This window comes from Halyomorpha halys, unplaced genomic scaffold (genome assembly GCF_000696795.3).
Source record: "Halyomorpha halys isolate HHAL.00 unplaced genomic scaffold, Hhal_1.1 Scaffold168.1, whole genome shotgun sequence".
Classification (NCBI taxonomy): domain Eukaryota; kingdom Metazoa; phylum Arthropoda; class Insecta; order Hemiptera; family Pentatomidae; genus Halyomorpha; species Halyomorpha halys.
Window position 1 is genome coordinate 828,002 of NW_027111025.1, and position 6,511 is coordinate 834,512.

The 6,511-nt window shown below is 30.4% G+C and overlaps 1 protein-coding gene across 3 annotated transcripts in view; it reads left to right on the forward strand.

The window, feature by feature from the left end:
- Window positions 1-6,511, forward strand: part of LOC106678912 (metal transporter uex) — a 235,577-nt gene that overhangs the window by 205,103 nt on the left and 23,963 nt on the right. The window lies entirely within an intron of this gene.

Sequence of the window (6,511 nt, forward strand, 5' to 3'; positions counted from 1 at the left end):
TATATATATTATAACTCCCAATATTTTTTTTTTATTTGGTCAGTTAAAAATGGGTTATAATATTTATAAGTTGAATTCTTCTTGGTTCATGGCATTGAAATCTTCTCCTAATGGAACTTATAGATTGCTCTTTAATTGAATACAACGAGATAAGATTTAGGTTTTTGAAAAGGTATAAATAAACTTCAAAACATTGTAGTCCAATGTTAACCAACGAGAATTTTGTTTTTCTCATTTATCGTGTTTTGCGATCTGGCGATTTTCCAGCAGACCTCTCTAAATATCCAACATATTATGTTGCTGAGAAAGAATACTTTACAAGAAACATTATTTCTGTAAGGCTTTAGTAATATTATTAATAATTATTTTTATAAGGCATATATTTATTGTTTTATGTTTTTCTATTAGGGATATATTGTTAACAAATAACGGACCAATTTTTTTTTTCTTGTTTATAATTTAAAAAAAAAACAATGTATCATTCTAATTAAATTTTAGGCCAGGTTGAAACATAGCCTTATTAACATAATAATAATAATAAATAGGCATCTTTTTAGATATAATTGACTTTCAACTATATCATTGTTTTGTTATTAAAAATTTAAAATTATTGTGGCTTGTAAATTATTGCAAGTCGTATTCGAATTATTTGTACTGAGTTACTAGAAGTTTCCCCAAGAAATTTTGCTTTTCCATGCTTGAATTAGGTATGTGATTTTACCACGGAGGGCCCCAATACGTCATAGATTTGTAGATGTGTAGTTTTGATAATACGTCATATTTATGTTTTCTGATACTTAGGAGTCAATGAATATCAATGCTGCTGATTAGAAAATTCGACATTTACATCTGATACTTGCAAAAAAACTTCTTTTACTGAACAGATTATAATATTAGTGTATTTCCGACAAAAATTAGTCTTATTTCCGTGAACTTACTCCAATATCCGATTATAATAAGACAAACAGTTTTTAGTTGATCGTAAAATATGAAATATTAATTTTCGCTAAGCTGTTGTTAATTAACTTAACCTTTATAGTCCGAGTGGCTTTGTTATACACACGGACAGATCAGCTTGGTGTTGTTGTTTTAGCTATGTTTTAACTAGTAATAACAAAACCTGGTCTAAAATATAATTGAAATGACCCATTCCATGTTTTTTATTTTTTAAAATTATAAACAAGAGAAAAAAATCGCTCAATAATCCAGATATTTGGTCCATTATTTGTTAACAATATATCCCTAATAGAAAAATATAAAACAATAACTATATGCCTTATAGAAATAATTATTAGTAATAGTAGCATTTTAAAAGAAATATAAGAAAAATATATATTTCACCACATGAAATACATCCGGCCCGGAGGACCACTTGTTTAATTGTGATATTCCTTGTCTGGGGAAATATTATAAAAATTAATTACCTAGATTGATACTGCTGGTGAGAGAGTGTTGTGGACTGAATTTAAATAGAATGAAATAAATAAGCATTGTAAAAAAAAAATAACAGAACCAATATTTATTGATTACTTGTAATAAGATAATATGAGATTAGGCCGAAAGATGGGTCATTATTCTTTAGTATTGTTAGTTAAATTAAATTTTTAATGGGAAGATATATAATACAATTTTATTATTGGTTGGTAGACAATTGAAGGTTTGTATAAAGCTGATCCTCTGAAAGTTCTTCCTCATCAGATCCTCTCTTCCTCCGCCTGAGTAAGCTGTGAAATTACTCGCTCATAGTGATTTAATTGAACATAAGAAAATAATGCTATCTTGATTTCTAAAAGACTGTTTACATAGGGTTCGAAACCCTGCTAGTTGAGTGCTTTTCCCATAGATCGTAGGAGCTTGATGTTCTCTTGCTATAAGTGCTGAATTATAATATATAATTTTGAAAAATCTTATCTTTGAAAAAACAGTGGCTGAAATTAAATAGTACACACTCAACCATGGATTTAGTGAATTTTTTTGTGGTTACGTGTTTCGAATACTCAGCTGTGGCTCTATTAAAACTGATAGTTCAAGAGCCCAGTATAAAAAGTCGGTTATTTCACCCCGATTTTTGATTACTTTAATGAAAACTTTGTATAATTACTAGTCAAAATTGATGAGTCGTCCAAGTTTAAGGGGGAATAAAAAATGGCGGTTGTTTCTAATGGTTATAAAAAATTAATTCTTGTTTTTGGATCTTTATTTCTTTAAAACTACCAACAACACTAGAAAACCTGACCAGGCTGAGAATAGGCCACACGAGGCTCACCCTCTCCTATCTTATTTCAACAGAAACGCCTCCCAACTGCCAGTATTGCAACAAAAATCTAACAATAAGGCATATTTTCCAATAAATTTAAATTAAGCTTTAATTTGAGTTCTGGCAGACATCTGTACGTTCTGTGGTTTCTGAAATAAAGTTTTTCATAAATCAATTTTATTGTCGAAACAACTATAAATCAATTTATTTTAGCGAATTTCATGAAAACTATTACTCCTACGTAAATAAACGTTATAAACTACTTTATATCTCATTAAACTAGCTTTAATTTGAGTGTTAATCTGTACGCCAAATGGTTTTTGAGATATAGATTTTTCAAAATAAATTCACTAACTTCTGATTTTTCAGTACGTTCCATACAACATTTTTACGAAATGTTGCTTTTTAAAATCCTATATCTCGAAAACTTATTGAACGTAAATAGCTCTATTGGGGCTTACATTTTAACAAATTTACTCTACTTTAAATGATACTCTCTTAGATTTTCTATTGTTGTTAATAGTTTTAAAGATATAGAGCTCAGAATAAAAAATTAATTATTTTTAACGTTTTGAAACAGCCGCCATTTTTTATTCCCCATATCTATACTTGACAGACTTGTCAATTTTGACTAGAAATTATACATAGTTTTCATTAAAGTAATAAAAAATTGGGGTGAAATAACTGCCTTTTTTCTCCTCTTGGGCTCTTGTACTATTTTGTTATATAATGACAACTACTTCGAAAATTTCTCTCTAGAATTTGCAAAAAAAAAAAAAAAATAAAATAATATAACTGCCTTTTTTCTCCTCTTGGGCTCTTGTACTATTTTGTTATATAATGACAACTACTTCGAAAATTTCTCTCTAGAATTTGCAAAAAAAAAAAAAAAATAAAATAATATTAATAGATTTTGAAATAAATATCACTTGCGTAAGTGGAAAGATAGCAAAACGATATGTTTCGACCTAGTTTTTTCAACATCAGTCAATATTTGTAATTTGATATCTTCAAATGAGTGAATGAGAAAACTAAATTAATTTTTTGAAAAGCAAAAAATTTTACTCCAAGAAAACTGTATCATTTGATTGTTCCATTGATTGCGATTACCATTAAAATTTGTAAAATTTTGTATGTTAAACATAGCAGCAGAGTATTCAGAACACGTTACATTGAAGGACTTCACCAAACTTTCGGTTGTGTGTTAACCATTGTTTTAGCCTTCGTTGTTAAATCCGATTATTCGTTCTCTGGATAACTGTTGCTAAGTGGACATGCCCTTGTGTATTACAAAGTCGCTCAAATGATTAAAGTGTTGTTAATTATCCACAGGTTTGCGACAATAAATATTTTATGTTTTCCGATCAATTAAAAAACCTTTTGTGCCTTATTTTAATAGGATATTAAAGGCAGTTTCCCGAAGAAAAAGACTAAATTTCGTCAGAAATACGAGCATATTGGCGAGAATAAGTATTAAAAAAATGTCAGAGGCATCGTACCTACGTTGTAATTTAAAAATATTTTAGTACTTAGTGTGTATTTGTTGGGCACATTAGTCTCAGTAGATTCAGCAACTCTGAAAGGTCAGGGGTTCTGTACTTTAGAAGGAAATACTGTTTCTTGAACAACAGTTGATCAAGGAGCTGATTCGTTCATGATCACGCGCAACCGTCAGATTTTTCCCCAATTAAAAATACCCACTTTATTGAGGATGGGTGGTTCCCGAATGACTTTCAAACCCACCGGGTTGACTTAGGCTACAATAGCAAAATAAATAATTATCTTTCACAGCCGGATGCAAACCTGGGTCCTTGGAGTTAGTAGCGCAGCGCCTTACTCACTGAGCCATCGGGTCCTCTCTACGATCATACCCACTAGATTCACACCTGACCTCAAATAGGTGGGTTGACCTAGGGCATTAGCGGCATGATTTTACGTGTTATTTGAAACGTAAAGATTGATTGGTAACATCCCAATGTCTTATCTCATCCGAGATAATAGTAAGCGAGGAATTTTATTTGGGTCAATTTGATCCACTTTTCATGGACCAATGGAATCACTCAATGATCAATATCGTAAATTACGAAATGTACTTTACTCCGAAGAATATGTCCGATTTTCAGAATTTTAATGTGAAATTTGCATTTTCAGAATTTTAATGTAAAATTCGCATTTGCAGAATTTTTACTATAAAATCGGACTTCTGCCTCAATGTGCGCCGTAGTTGAGTATAAATGTATACCTAATCTATTCTACATTTTATAACCTTAATATTTGTAATTAGGTTATCTTATCTCTCAAATGTTTATTTCCACTTATCATTGTTAATATTGAAATATTAATTGGGAAATAATAGGTTAATTATCCTTGGCGCCTACTAGTGCAAAAGTAGCATTCACAGGCATATTTAGAAACATTTTAAAAATAAATAAACGGGGGGTAACATTTGTTTGTTTTTCTATTCATTTTTACAATAATTACTGGACACCTGCTAATCTGTTATGCAGATCATAAAAGACATTGAATAATTATAATGACATTCATGAGACTAAGGTCGGGGATGCGGGGTACCAATGTCGTATCTATGTGGTCCGTGTTAGCTCTTTGAAGTGAAGTATGTCTCAGTATACCGCTCTGAAACTGTTGGAGCCTCTTAGCCAGTGAAGGTGCTACGTTGGTCAGCATAGGTGCTCCTTGGAGCCTCAGCACACTTTTGTAGATCGGTCAGCAGAAAAACACAAATAAACAAACAAATTATTTATTTTTGCCGACGTTTCTACCAGATTTTCAGGTCATCATCAGAGCTATAAAAACAACCATCGTTCAGAGAAAAAAAATAATAAAAATAAATAAATAATAGACTAAAAATTTTGAAATATACATAATAATGGAATGACAATATAAATTATTTGATTAATAACTATGGACAAAGACAGTAGTAGATTGATAACATTAGTATTTATATACATAATGTTATCAATTTACTGCTGTCTTTGCCCATAGTTATTAACCAAATCATTTATATCTCCATTCCATTATTATGTATATTTCCAAATTTTTAGTCTATTATTTATTTTATTTGTATTATTTTTTTTCTCTTAATGATGGTGTTTTTTTTGTTTTTTATAGCCCTGATGAAGACCTGAAAATCTGGTCGAAACGTCGGCACAAACAAATAATTTGTTTGTTTATTTGTGTTTCTTCTGCTGACCGCACCCCCCGACCATCTTATCCTCTTATATATCTACGGTCAACTATCTTCACATTATTATAAATTTCTTATAATACTGTTTCTTAGTTTGTTTGATAGATATGTAATTTTATTTTCTCTGAGTTAAGGTCTGATGAAGGTCTAAAATTCAGGCTGAAACGTCGGCAGAAATAAATATGTTTTATTTATTTATGTATTATTGCCTACCGCACCCCCGACCATCTTCTCATAAATATCATTATAATTATTGTTCAATGTCTTTTACGATCTACATATCAGATTAGCAGGTCTGATGTAATTTATGTTAAAATAAGAAAATATACATATGTTACCCCCTTTTATGTACTTACCTCCTGCAAACATGAACACTTTTAAGAATCTTATCTCCCTTATCATTGCCAGACATAACCGGACCCATCTGGTTGAATCTTGGTCCTCATCCATCATTACTTACTCATTGATACAATTTATGACATATATCAATCCATTTAGTAAGAGTAAAAAAAATACATGTTGAATTGATAAGTAATAAAACGTGGGATGTATGTTGGTGTGGTGAGCTAGCCTTGGTCTTTGGGATTCGGTATAATACGTAAGCTAAAAGCTTTAGAATATATTTGTTTACTTGAATATTATGAAGGTCAGAACTAAGAAGTTTGGAGAACATCAGTTTTGTTTGGATCCCAAACATGAAAAAGTCTTAGACTTGGACTAATTAATGTAGGCCAAAAGAAAATAGGGAAAAAAGATAATAAATGGAAGATGGTAACTTGTACCATACAGATGTTTGATGGGAATCAACATTACTTTGTGGGTTGTAAAATTATAAAATCTGGATTATACAGTTTACAAGCGTGACTATTGTCATTTTAATCATAGGAGGAGAATAATAGTGATAATTTAGATCTAGGAATTTTACTAATCTGTTTGAAGAAAAATGTTTGTCATTTATCCATAAAATATCGTCTATCAATATTGAATTAGATTTTGTTTAATATACTAGCTTAAAGCGGATGGGTGTCAAAATGGTATCTATATATTTA